Raw genomic sequence first — 15,296 nt, 5'->3', positions numbered from 1 at the left:
GTGTGTGTGTATTTTTGCTAGAGTATTCTAAAACACAACCACTATTTACTTATTTCACATATATTTAAGAATTACCACCTGTCATATAGATTGATAGAAGTAAGAGACACTTAGATGAGTATCTTATACCCTGCAAACAATAAGGTGGGGGAAAGAGCTAATAAATATCACAATTTGAATTCCATTAAAAAAAATCTATCTTTAGATTTCTAAATTTGAATGTGCATGGTATATGTTTAAATGTTTGACACATTATTGATTTTTCTCTTATAAATACATACCTAGTTTAAAGAAATACTTTTTTCCTGAATAAATGAAGGACATCCCCCTAACACACAAAAATCAAATGTTTCACATTAGTTTTTTCAAGTAGGGGGTTTCTGCCCCATCTCCACGCCTTCAAAAGGGTAAGGGGCACTCTTTGGTTTCCAGGTTAACAGAGACTTTACTTTGCCAGTTTTGTGAAAACTTTGGATCAAAATTTAACCCTATGCCTGGAAGTGCCTCATCCTGGTAAAAGTCTCTTTCTGTTCTACCAAGCTTTTACCTGACCTCTTTAAAGAAATATCTTCTAGTTTGGCTGTTATTCTGTAATTTTTTCTCTACTCACTTTCCTTAAGATGCAAAAGGGACACAATTTGAATCTCCAGTGTATGGCAGGACAAACTGGCTATGGAAGGAAGATTCAAGCTGCCGAATAAACCAGCAGGTAGAACATTGTAGGCAGGGAATACAGCCAGTTAAAAGACAGGCAAAAGGACTGGAAACATTTGTTTGTGTTTGTCACTAGAGACTTGAATATGAAAGAAAATGTCACAAAGAATAAGATAATCAGGAGGACTACACTGGCAGGCTTTGTGATAGTATTTTCCATCAATTATCTCATTTAACCCTCTGGAAGGTAAGGATAATCATCCCCATTTTACGAATAAAGTATGTTCTGCTCAAAGAAGATAAGTCATACACTAAGACACCAGAGGTAAAGAGTAATAAATTCTAGACTTGGACTCAGGGTCATCTGACTTCCCATCCCAGCCCATGTTTTTATATCTTACCACACCAAGCAGAAGCTTCGTCTGGATTCTGCTCATTGTTTCTCATCCAAAGCATGAAGGCAATTGTTTTTCTAAGAATTATTGACATTAGATCTTCCCTTCACAGTAACAAACACACGTTTCTTTGGCTCCTTTTAATAAACCTGTGCTAGAGATTATGTATAGTGTGCTCAATAAAATGTTTACTACCTTAAGAAGATTACAACCAAACTGTCCCAGTGTAAACACGATAGTATTGATGGGGACTGGCCACTGCAGAACATAGGAATAAATCAGGGTTTGAAATGTCTGTCCACGCAAAATCTTTTCATAAAACACAGCATCATAAGAAAAAATATAAAACTTGGTTTGACCTGTTTTATTTTAAAAGAAAAAAATAAGAAAATGTTTGGTTAGCTAGAAAAATTGGAAATTACATTCAAATCTGGAAGGGAGTTAATTGTGCACAGATATCTTATGACTACCCCAATTAGCATATATACTTTTATGTACGTCTATATTTATAGATGTACATAAATAAATATATATAACCATATTGGACCAACGTTTATCCCATATAGTACAGTTTTATAAAGGCCATGTTCTTTAGTGAAACATTACTTCACCCGTTTACTCTTTCTCAATAACAATGTAGAAAACTCTTTCATTGAGCATAAAACTCTGATCTCATTGAAAAGGAAAATTCTTCTAACCTTTAGCCAGTATTACAGTTGTTGTATTTTAGTGATTTCCATTTAGCAAAACTAACACATTGCTTTAAAACTATAGGTGAACATAGGGATTAAAAAATCATATTAAAATATAATTCAATCCTTAACTTAAAAATGTAACTTTCCTTTTTCCGTGGGTCTTTGTAACTGTATCCTATTTCTTCTTCTCTTGCTGCTCCTAGAATTCCAGGCAGAAAGAAGAATGATGTTGAAAGGTAGCATGGAATAAGCATCTCATACACAGCTGGGAGTCCAGTCTTGGTGCTGTCAGTGGTCAGCTGTAAAACCTTGGACATCCTGCCTAGTATCTCTGGGCCCTATCTCCCTTACATCATAATGGAATTTTTAAAAATAAATCACTGATGAGAGCTCTTCAAAGTCTAAGACAACAAGTTTTCAATTTTTAGGATTAGGAGTGGAGATGTTAACTCTTTATCACTGGCATATAATGCCCCACAATTTGGCATGTTGTTTCAAGGTAAATCTTAGAAAATGAAACATGATACTATTACATATATAATACACTAGGAACTGAGCTCATATCTTGCTCCCTAGGTTTTCAATAAGGCTGATTGGCCTGGCAAGAAATAAGCACTTTGAAAACCCTGAACATGATGCTGTGTGATTGATTATGGATTTGTCAAAATTGGTGAAGCTACTTAGAATGTACAATTGTTTAAATTGTATGTATATTTCAGAATATAGTTTAAGATTCATTTTAAATTTCGTGATTACCTCTACATTTATCTTTAACCATATTTGAATGATAAAGGATAGACTGCGTTGACTCATATTCTTTGGTAAGAAGGGGCATTATTCAATAACCATAGAGATATGTAACATTAACTTTTCTGGCAAGGCAGCCAGGTAGCAAGATTTTGAAAGCTATGGATGGCACTTAAAAAGGGGCAAAAATAAGCCAAATGGAGCCAGGTATAATGTTAGGTTAGAAAAATAATTTCCTCTACCATCGTTTTGCTTGAAATTAGTCTACATTATTGTATAAGTATACTTTTTCTTAACGAGAAATTCATCTGTGAGAGCTTGGCCATATTTCATTGAATGCAATACCTTTAATACTAATAATGAATATGTAAATAGCAAGTTGTAGTTTAGAAAATGCTTTTTCCATTGTTTGATTATATTTTTCCTATAACATTATTTTCTGAGGGAAATGTTAAAACCCATTTTATAGATATGACAGATTGAGGCCAAAAACATTTAGATGAATAAACATCATAGACAAAACCAATTTTCCTGTCTGTAACCAAACCCAATAGTTTTATTTCTTTTAAAGTTGAGTAAATGTAATTTTTTCCTAATCAAACTATATTTTTTTTCTTTTTAAAATTATCTAGCAACATTTAAAAATACTTAGGAAATAATTTTTCAGATTTTAGAATTTTTCTAGCTGGCACTGCCTGACCTTGTTATAAATTACTAACAAAAACATTAATGTGCCTCTAAATCAGCACACAAATGAACTGCACCTATTTCACTTGTACTCTTATAATCTGGTGAAGGGTGTAATTATTATCACCATAATCATAAGCATTCATAATTTATTACATACCAATATATGCTATGACCATAAATTTATAAGACTTTATTTACATAGATTTCATGATTTATGATGTGCTCTTATGTACAGTTATAAATGGTATATTATACCATTTTAACTTTATAACACACTTAGAAGTAAAAAAGAAAGGCATTTTATTCTCATTTCACATATGAGGAAAATGAGGCCAAGATAAATGATGTGGTGTTCCCAGAACAGGAAGTTAAAATTCAAATTTAGCATTTTTCAAATTTGCTTTGGTTTACTCCCCCCACAAAAAAAAAATTTTACATGCAATCTTCCTAGAAAACATTAATACTGACAACAAGCCAAATTACGCACAGACACATCTAAAACAGCAAAACATTAAACTGGGAGAAAAAATTAGAATTGAATCAGACTAATAGATAATTTCTCTGGAAAGAACACTTTAAAAACCCATTATTCAAAAATGTGAAATATAGAATTAAAACTATAAACAATAAATTTACTGTCATCTTTTTACTGTGAAAATACTACCTTTCATTGATCATTTAAATTAATCAGATGGAGCTACAAGAAAGAAAAATCTCCTAGTATTATTTTTTTATATTAGCAATAGAATCCTTTGAAAGTTTAAAGTTTATTTTTCAACGCACTACATGTCATCAAAAAGAAACTTTTTGATTGAAACTGGTGTGTGTTACATAAAATATTTACAAATAATTCTGGCACCTTCTTCCTTCTTAAGAAATCTTTACATAAAATTCCTCTTCAAGAACTAGCTTCTACCTGTGTATTAAACTTTTATCTAGAAAATTAAAGTTTTATAAGGTTTAAGATTATAAAATATTAAAATGAAGGTTGAAGTTCTGATATGTTCAGTTAAAGGAAATGAGCTGACGTTTCTTTTTACCTCTTACTCTTTTCTTCATAAAGAATATGAAAACTTATACATAGTATACTTCAGAAATTCCCTAAAGGACAATGGTGATTGACTGATTTCTCTTTTAAGTGTTATAACTGAAATTATAAGACTAAATTAAAATAAATATTAATCTGGCCATTAATATGCTGATTTAAATTAGTAATTTATTTTTTATATGAGAGTTCAATTATGGTAATGCAAACTTCCACTTCCCTAGCCCATGCCACATTTAAAAAATATTTTTAATTATCATCAAAAGATAAATATTAACCTGATAATCATTAATTATCAAAACATAAATATTACATGTTTTTATGAAAGAAATTTCACAATATTCTTTAACATATAATTGATAATATCTGAAAGGCAGTTTACCATTTTGCAAGTGTTTTTATCTGCATCAACTAATTTCGTGGTAATCATTACTATCCCTAGGAAATTGAATTTCATATCTTTCATAGCTAATTGTAGCACATTGTAGCATCATACTTAGAATTGTAAAAAGAATTTAGTACTGGTGAGTATAAGGAGGTCAGTCAGGCTCCAATGCCAGGTTTCGTTGGAATATAAAATATGTCACTAGGAAAGACATTGAAAGTGTCTAACTCACAGATTTCTACAAAAATCGATGTGTGAGGTGAAAAGTTTGCGTGTTCTACAAAATAATCATTAAGATTTGAGGACTGATAACCTATTCTTAATGTTGCTTTCTATATCTTTTAGAGATTTCATGGTATTTTATATAATCATAATTGGTAATACTGCACTTTTTCTATAATCAAAACCTCACAAGACTACCTTTTAATGACACCTCTTTTTCTATCCATCCTTAACAAATGAAAACGAATGACAGATGGGTACATCCATCACTGATAGTTGCCTTCAGCCCATCAGGTTTTACTTGCAATGAGAACAAATCTTGTAATGAGAGAAAATCTTAGTCTTTTTCTGGAGTTCTTTCTGAACAGCGGTCTTACACATTTTTATTTATTGAGAAAACCAGTACAGCAGATATTGTTATTCACCACAAAGAAGTGCGTGGATATTCTCTGTTAAAAGGCAAACACTTTATGCACACGCATATAAATGAAATTTAATTTAATAAAAGGAAGAGATTTCCAACACTGACATTGTCTAAAGGAGGTAGTGAGTTACACATGAACTGAAATGTGTAACTGTAGAGTAATGGGGCACATGGTAAAGCTGTTGCAGAGGAATTACTTAGACTGGATGAGTGTATGGCTCAGTGGTTCCACGGTCCCTTCTCACTTGTGATTTATGATTCCATGTGTCCTTACTGACATTGTGGAGTGTCTGCCAATTTGTTGTGTTAACTTTTCAGAGATGGAGGTAGATTGTTAAGAAACACTCGAAATCTACATCTGTTTCATTGGGGACTACAAAGTAAAAAAAAAAAAAAAAAAAAAAAACTAAAAAAATCCTGACTTAAGAAATAAAAGTGAAAGTATTTTTCTCATCTTTGGTTACATTGTAGAAAGTTTTTTTTTTTTTTGATTTGCTATACTCTATTAAGCTCAGGATAGCTAGCTTATTCATCATTACAATACATAATTACTCATTGTAAACAACTGTTGAAAGTCAACTTTGTACCCCACATATATGTATAATAAATTATCTTTTAAACAAACAAACAAACAAATAAACAAACAGGGAAACTCTCATCCAAGAAAGTTTCCTTGTACCCTTTACAAGCAACTCCTCATCAAATCCCTAGATCATACAAAAACTGCCCTCATTTCAATCACCATAAATTACTTTGGCCTGTCATAGGGCTTCATATAAATGGGGTTATACGGTATGTACTCCTTTGTATACAGCTTCTTTTGCTCAGCGTGTATTCCAGATTCTTCTTTTTTATTGCTGAATATGTGAAGTGTCTTCAAAATACACATGGAAGGATTTGTATTATCTTTTAATTCTATTTTTCCACAAACTTTTTCAAGTACCATCGCACAATTCCATTGTATAAATATACCAGTTTTTAAAAATTACCAATTACCTCATTGGATTATATCCAGATTTTGGTGATTTAAAATAAAGCTACAGGTTTCCTGATTCTTGTCTATGACCTTTGGAGCTCTACCCACCAAATTATCAAATGTATATGTCATTGATGACATGAGGAGCTTCTGACTTTCTGAAATTTTTTTGGATGTTCCTATGTGCATATGGAGTAGGGGAAATAGTTCATAATTTTCATTCTCAAGGAGACATGGCCCAAAATAAATCAAATTTGTTGACTGTGTTCCCTTCCTATGCTCTGAAACTGATCACAAATTGATTTAGGGCTCTGTCTGCTCACCTGCTCCATTGTTAACTCCTGACCCAACTTCAGTTGTCCCCCTACCAGTTCTTCCTTCTGAACCAGTCACCTTCCTAACACCAAGAAGAAATAAACGAAATTGGGAAAAGTAAAGAAAAAAATAAACATCAATTGTTAGTTTCTTTGTTGCTTTAGTTCTGACATTTCTTTAAGTATTTTATTAACATATTTAATATTTTTTTGAAAACTTACTATATGCAAGAACCTAAGTCTGAGACAGGATTTTCTGTGACCAACAGAACAACACATGTTTCTTGCCTTTAAGGAATTTACATTATTGTAGGACAGATTTTAACAAAAAACTAAAATACAATGATTATTTAATTACAGTTATGAAGAATTCATTTAGAAGAATGAATCAGGGTTTAAAAGGACACACAGGGTGATTCTGACAAGCACCTGGGTCACATGCTGACCTGACACTTCACCCTGTTTATTGACTCTAAGAGCAGAGCCATCAGGAACTATGGTACTAGAATGCTGACATACGGATACTTATTCCTTCAGTGATTCTTTTGTGTTTATAGACAAAAGTATTATTTTAACTATGGCTGTACTATTGGTAAAGGACAAATGAAATACCACTTAAATTACAAAAATTTGGCAGTACTTTTACGTAGGATTTCATATCCTTGGGTGATTGAGGGCCAAGTACTTGCTTGCAGAAATGACCACAGCAGCATTGCCAGCTCCAGCTTCTTAGTCAAATCTCTCTAGCCTATGACAATTCTCCCTGTACCTTGAGCCATATTAAGGAGGGCACAATAGAGTGAGAAGAAATAGGAAGCAGCTGATTAAGTGTGAAAGGCTGAAAGCTGAGGAGCTCGCCTATTCCTACCACAATTAGTGACAAGAAAGCAACCATTCTTTTACTTAATTTTATGTTTTATTACCAATGGATAAGAAATGAACCTTGCAGCCACAATTTATTTTTAAAAGAATTTTCTAAAAACAGTGTAAAGTTTTAAGGAAGAGCAGATTTCTCCTTGGATTTTATTCTTTAAATCCATGTGTTTGATGGTAACAAACTGCAAAGGGGAGTAATATAAGCCTGTTAAAACCAGAAATTTTACAGATTTACTTTAATGCCAGAAACAGTGCCTTCGTTCAATGACACCTGAGCATTAGTTGATAGCAGGTGGATCAGCAGATGGTAGTCAGAATTCCCAGGTTTACCACTAACATTCATTGCTTCATCAAAACCAAGACAAGGCAAAAAATATTTTTAAAAGGCTAAGCATACATCATTGCCTATTATGGAGACCAGTGAGCTAAATTTTGCATTCTACAGTGATTATCTGGGGGAAATTAAAGCATTAACAAAAGACATTGGTAAATATTTCTATCAATTTGCTCAGACAAAAATGTTTTTTAAACTACAGACTATAGCATAATTATTCAAAATAAACAGTAATTAACTGAACTAAGCCAAGAAACACAAGGGTTTGCAAATTTGCCCTGTGGTTTACCAGCTGTGCTTTTTACTGTCTGCACTGTGAATTTACACTCATGCTTCAAGTTCTCAAGAGGTGGTAGAAAATTGAAGCACATTTTAGAAGCATATTAGTATGGGTGAAATTACTAATTTATTCGCTCTAAATCATCTCACAAGAAGAGGGTTTTTTTTTTTTCTTTAAATATTATAAAGCAAATGTAATAAGCCTTTATTGGGCACCTACTATATGCCAAGAACTGTGTGAAACATGGTAGATATGGACTTCAATAAGACATTTAGATTGAAAATAGAATAAAAAATAGAGACATGCTAAAAATTTTTTTCATAAATGATTTAAATCCAGGTTACTGACATTGTAACAGAGAAATAAGCAGAATTCCTCTTTAGAATTACATTAAGCACAGGTTTGGGAATCAGAAATTCCAGGTACCATCTCTTGCCATGGATTTATAATCATTCCTTGAAAGTGATAAACGTTTATTGCAGATCCTGATAAAGCTGGGGAAATTTTCTCTTATTTGCTTGTTTTCATCTTTTGGGACAGGCCTCACAAAGCACACTGCAACAGGTCCTTGTCAATATCAAGAAGGAATTATAATGGGTTATTTGCCTGACACATATCGCCTGTGCTAAGTTCTTAGGTTCCTATTTGCAACCATAACACAATTCCTATTTGTAACTACAATACTTTTAATGAAAGTGGCCAAATTACATCATAACGGAATGAAAAACAATCATTCTATATAACAGCTCTTAAATACTGACCTATCTATCCACCTACCTTGGCATGTTTCTCCTTGTTCATAGAATCATGTTATCTTTATGATTCCAAAAGCATATTCATCAGAGTTTTAAATATAAAATAACATTTACTGACCACTTACTCTGCTGTAGACACTTTCTAAGACACTGGGGATATAGGATTATGAAAATCAAGCCCCTTCTCTCCTAGTTTACACATTCTAGTTTCTATAAGATTCAACTTTATAAGCTGCTTCACCTAGACTAGGCTATCATTTCATGATCATCCATACAGACTGAACAAGTACTCCATATCTACTTAAAACACATTTATAGGAACTGGAAAAACATGTCTAAGCATTTTCACATTATACTTTAGGGGAAAAAAGGTAACCTATAAAGAATAAACCTTATTAAGTGTTCCCTGTATGTAATACATCGAACTAATAGCATTATGTCACTTAATTTTTATAACACCCTGAGAAGTAGGTACTATTTTTTACTATTCCTGCATTATTTTTACTTTATATTATTATCTATTTTTTAGGTAGAATATTAGGGATGTGCAAAAGTGAGTGACTTGCCAAAAGTCACACAGCCACTAAGTAGTTACACAGGGACTTGAACTTTGTCTGAGCAGAGCCTGTGAGGAGTGAAGGGGAAGCCTGACATGCAGATCACCTCTCGCTCAGGCTGTGGTCAAAATGTGGGCAAATGGTTTAAGTAGAATTCCTTTTAATAGGATGGAAAAAGGGCAGGCAGTGCTTGGGCAGGGCCCAAAGATGACAGATGTCTACAAAAAATAAAAAATAAATAAAAATGTTGTTGGCGTGGCTCTGAATTCCACAGTGCTTAGAAAGAGGCTGCAATACACAATGAGATTTTCCAGAAGCAGTAGAATACAGAATTTTCACTGGATCCAGTGAGAGCCACCATTTTTGACCATTTCCTCCACCATAACCATCATTACTCTCCAGTAATATGACCAACCAGCAGAGCAAGATTTTACCCAAACCTAGAAGGAAGTACAGAAGACATGGAAAGCTACAATTGTCACCCCTTGAAGTCTAGTAAGGAAGATTCTAGAAACACTGGTAAGCTTGCCTAGTAACCAGTACAGAATCACTGACATTCTTGAGCATTCAGGCCACCTCAGACATTGACGATCATCACCTTCCAGTCACCTTTGAGGGAAAGTGGGAAGCACGATCTATTTTTCTGGTAACTCAGGTTATTTTTAATGTCAATGAAAATGCTTGGGTTTGTTTTCCTGAAGACGAGGCCAGTGCATGTGCAGACACCCAATTGTTATGTGAAAACAAAGCTAATTTTAAATTAGTTTTAAGTTAATTTTATTTTAAATATTGTTATTTACACTTAGTTATGATTTATAAATATTATGTGTTTCTAAATATTTACTTAATATTATCTCAGTTAAATTAGAGTGTGTTTAAAAAGTAGCAGAAACATGTATCAACTCTTTTAAACTTAATAGAATGCAATAAGTATTAATGTCTTGTGTATGCTTTGTATTTGCAAACTCTGTATCTGTCACATAGCTGCACATTCAATAGTATATGCTTTTCCTTTTCAAACTTTTATCTGGTCGTGATAAACCACATGTTGTTCACTTGAAGGATGACCAACAGTCCTATCACATAGTATAAGTGAAAAATATGTGATTTATAATTTTATTTACAATTACATGAACCAATACATTTTTGTGATTCTGTTAAAATCATTAACATGTATTGGATATAGCTAATTGTTTTTAAGTTATTTATATCTTATACAGTGGCATATATTTGAGTTTTAGACCCCAAGTTAAGTTTCACAAATGTTACCTCACTTACAAAGAACTCCTACTATATTTTGGATTGTTGTATGCAATGGGTGTGCATACACTATAGTGTGTAAAAATGTGCCTATTTTGTCTTGGGAATAGATAAATGTTTCTGCTTTTCCCTTATAAAGCTTATGGCTTTTCGTAAATTCTGATATAAAAGTTTGGTAATAAATCTGTGTAAATAATTTAATAGATTATCTTGTTTACTATCAGCTTTTTCCTCCACATAAAAATAACCACCATGCAGTTTAAAATATTAGAAATTTAGCTTGAGAGTTAAAAATGTCCTAGAGGCCAAGCCTTAGGGGACCCCACACTTTCCTAAGTTTCACCTCCAGGAGTTTTACCAGATTCTTGCTGTGAAGGTCTGGGGAAAAGAATCCCTCTCGCTTCCAGCAGGGGAAGGTGAAAAGAAGTAATTACATTGAAATACCTTCAGAGCTCTCTGCTTTTCACAAGACCTAACCTCCAGGGAAAATATTAAACTATTTTATTGGAATCTAACCTACTGTGATGTTATCAAAACCTAACTGACCTGAGGGAAATGAAATACCGAGCTCAGGCTCACTACAAGACTGAGACCTAATCATAGGACTACAGAATGCTTCTACAACCCCCAGAACTCTACCATCACATCAATATTACACTTCTGTATAATAAAAGGAGATTACAGCTAAAAGATCTGCAAGCCTTAGGCCCTATTTAAGGAGGCTCTAAGGACATCCAAATACAAAAGGGTGGAGACAAAAACAAAGGTAGCAGGGAAATTTTAGCCTCTAACACTACAGCTGCAGCAAACAGTAAACACATTCTAACTCTTAGGTGGATAAAAAAATGAATAAAATCTCAGTTTCTGTTACCTGATACATCATGCATGTCTTTCAACAAAAATTACAAGGCATGCTGAAAAGGCAAAAACAAGCAAACAAACAAAGACAATCTGAAAGGGCAAAGCAAGCATCAGAACCAGACCTGGATATAGTAGAGAATTGGGGATTATCAGACTGTAAATTTAAAAGGTCTGAGAAAAGTGGATAACATGAAAGAACAGATTGGTAATGTAAGATGGGAGATAGAAACTCTAAGAAAAAATTAAAATAAAATGATAGAAATAAAGAATGCTCTTGATGGGCTCATCAATAGACCGGATACGGCTGAGGAAAAAAATCAGTGAGCCTGAAAGTATGGCAATAGAATATTCCAAACTTACATGGAAAGAGGGGGTAAAAAGTAAAATATAGAACAGAATATCTAAGGGAAAATTACAAAAGGTGTAGCATAACTGCAATAGAAAGACCATAAAGAGAAGAATAAGAGAAAGAACAGTAGGGGTAAGTGACATAATAAGAGCTCAGAATTTGTTTTAATTAATAGCGGACACCAAACCACAGGTCCGAAAATTTCAGAGAACATCAAATAATAGAACAAACACCAAAAATTCTACAGACGGGTATATCATTTACATTAAAACTACAGAAAACTAAGGAGAGAGAAAATCCTGAAAGAAGGTAAAAAGGGGGAGAAAAACAACATGCCTATAGAGGAACAAAGATAATTACAAAGGACTTTTTTTAAAAAAAACTACGTAAGCAAGAAGTAAAATATTTAAAGTTTTGATTTTCCATCAACCTAAAATTCTGTATATAGTGAAATTACTCTTCAAACAGGAAGGAAAAAATAAAGACATTCTCAGAAAAACAGAAATAGAGGTAATTTGTTGCTAGTAAGTCTTCTCATAAGAAATGTTAGAAGAAGTTATTCAGAGAGAATAAAAATAATGTGGGTCAGAAATTTGGTCCTGCATAAATAAAGGAAGAGAAGTGGAGAAGGAATAAGTGAGAATACAATAAAAACTTTTACTTTTTTATTCTTAATTAACCTAACGGGTAACATTTTATTCAAAACAATAATAGCAAGAATGTATTTGGTAGTTATAGTTCATGGGTAATTGAACTGAATAATAGATATGTTATAAAGAATGGAAGGAAGGAATTGAGGCTACTCTGTTATAAGGTATTTGCACTATCTGCGAAGTAGTACTATGGAAAGGGAACTTGAAGTTCTCATAACTGTATATTGCAAACTCTAAGGCAGTCACTATATATTTTTTAAAAAGTATAATTGATATGCTAATAGAGGAGAAAACTGGAATCATATAAAAGTCTCAATTAAAACCATGGAAGGCACGAAAAAGAGTATAAAAGAGAAAAGAAACAATGAGGAAGGGAAACAAAATAGTTACAAATATGATATTAATCTATCATATTAATAATCCTTCTAAGTGAATGGTTTAAGCACAACAATTAAAAGGCCAAGACTGTCAGACTGGAAATCAAAAGACCTATCCATATGTTGTCTAGAAGAAACCCACTTTAAATATGACACAGATAGATTAAAAGTAACGGATGGAGAAAGATATACCAAGCTAATATATATAAAAACAAACCTGGAGTAGCAATATCAATTTCAGGTAAAGGTATATCACTTCAGAGCAGTGAAAATTGTAAGAGATAAGCAGAAATATTACATAATGGTAAGGGATTGAATTTTCCAAGAAAATATAACAATGCTTAATGCATATCTTCTTGCTGTGGTTTGAATGTTCCCTCAAGCTCAAGTTGGCCTTTAACTCCCAATACTGTAGTAGAAGCTGGGGCCTTTAAAAGGTGATTGGATCACAAGGACTGTGCCTTCATGAATGGAGTGACTCATTCATGGAGTAATGGGTTGATGGTTTAATAGGTTGTCGTGGGCATGGTTTGGAAGGCTTTATAAGGAGAGTAAGTGACACAGTTCTCTCTCTTGCTCTTGCAACTTCTCACCATGTAAGACCCTGGTCACAGCAAGATTTTGTAGAGGTCCCACCAATAAGAAGGCCCTCATCATACGGGCTCCCTGGACCTTGAACTTCTCCCAAAATCTACTTTTTTTTTTTTTTTTTTTGTCTTTTTCGTGACCGGCCCTCAGCCAGTGAGTGCACCGGCCATTCCTATATAAGATCCCAACCCGCGGCGGGAGCATCGCCGCGCTTCCAGCGCCGCACTCTCCCGAGTGCGCCACGGGCTTGGCCCGACCTTGAACTTCTCAAGCCTCTAAAACTGTAAGAAATAAATTTTGTTTTCTTTATAAATTATCCACTTTCATGTATTCTGTTATAAGCAACAGAAAATGTACTAATATAGCTCCCAACAACAGTGTCAAAGTATAGGAGGAAAAAACTGATAGAACTGGGAGAAAGAGATAAATAAATTCACTATGTTGGAGACTTCAACAGCCCTCTGTAGGTAATGGATATTTAGAGCAGGCAGAAAATCAGTCAGGATGTAGTTGAACTAAATGTGACCATCAATCAACTGGAACTAACTGATATTAATAGAATACATCATGAAACAATAACAGAATACATATTCTTCTTAAGCTCCTATGGAACATTTACCAAGATTCATGACACTCATGTCATAAAACTCACCTTAAAGAATTTAAAAGAATGGGCATCATGCAAAATATGTTCTCGAACTGCAGTGGAATTGAAGTACAAATCAATAACAGAAAGATAGCTGGAAAATCTCAAAATATTTGAAGATGCTGGAGACCTCTAAATAATTCGTGGGTCAATAAGAAGTTGCAAGAGCAGTATAAGAATGTTTTGAAATAAATGAAAATTTAAATTCTACCTATCAATATATATGGAATGCAGCAAAAGCACAACTTACAGGAAAGTTTATAGCATTAAATGCACCTATTTTAAGAAAAGATCAAAAATCAATAGTCTGTTCTTCAACTGTCAGAAACCAGGAGCAGAAGAGCAAATTTAATCCAAATTAAGCAAAAGAAAAGAAATAATATAAATCAGAACAAAATCAAAATAATTGAAACCAGGAAGAAAATCAAAGAAACCAAAAACTGGTTCTATGAAAAGATTAATAAGATTGATAAATCACTACCCATCATAACCAAGACAAAATGAGAGAAGACACAAATTACTAATATGAGAAATGAAACAGGGACCATCATTACTGATCCCATGGACATTAACAGTACAATTAAGGAAGATTATGGACTACTGTATGCTCACAAACTTAATAACTTAGATGAAGTGGATCCATTTCACCAAAAACGCTATCTACCAAAATTCAAACAAGGAGAAATAAGTAATATGAACAGTTTTTAAAGAAATTAAATCAAAAATTAATAGCATTCCAAAACAGAAAGCACTGTGCCCAGTTGTTTTCACTGGTGAATTTTACCAAACATTTAGGGAAGAAATGACTCCTGTTCTGTGTAATTGATTCTAGAAGAGCAAACCCTAATGTAATATGTGGATATTAGTTAATATCAATAATGTACCAGTATCGGTTCATCAGTTGTGATAAATGTACCTCACCAATGCCAGGTGTTAATAATGGAAGAAATTATGGGGAGGGGAAAAAGTACATGAGAACTCTCTGTACTTTCTGCTTAAATTTTTTGTGAAACTAAAACTGATTTAAAAGTTATTAATTTAACAATTTCATACTAAGCCAAAAAATACTAGGGACTTCATTATAAGCACATAAGATTAAGAAAGAATAATATCTAATCCAATGAAATCAAAGTCACACAAAACCTCTGGATATGTTCTGCGCCCTTTCTGTGATATTTACCTTGTTAGGTTTTCTGTTATTTTGAAAGACTTT

The 15,296-nt window shown here is 33.2% G+C and overlaps 1 protein-coding gene across 2 annotated transcripts in view; it reads right to left on the bottom strand.

Moving 5' to 3' along the window:
• KLHL1 (kelch like family member 1) overlaps nucleotides 1-15,296 on the bottom strand; it is a 373,250-nt gene that overhangs the window by 322,568 nt on the left and 35,386 nt on the right. The window lies entirely within an intron of this gene.

The sequence above is a fragment of the Cynocephalus volans genome, chromosome 7, assembly GCF_027409185.1.
Source record: "Cynocephalus volans isolate mCynVol1 chromosome 7, mCynVol1.pri, whole genome shotgun sequence".
In the NCBI taxonomy this organism is placed as follows: domain Eukaryota; kingdom Metazoa; phylum Chordata; class Mammalia; order Dermoptera; family Cynocephalidae; genus Cynocephalus; species Cynocephalus volans.
This window is presented reverse-complemented; position numbering and strand designations above follow the sequence as displayed.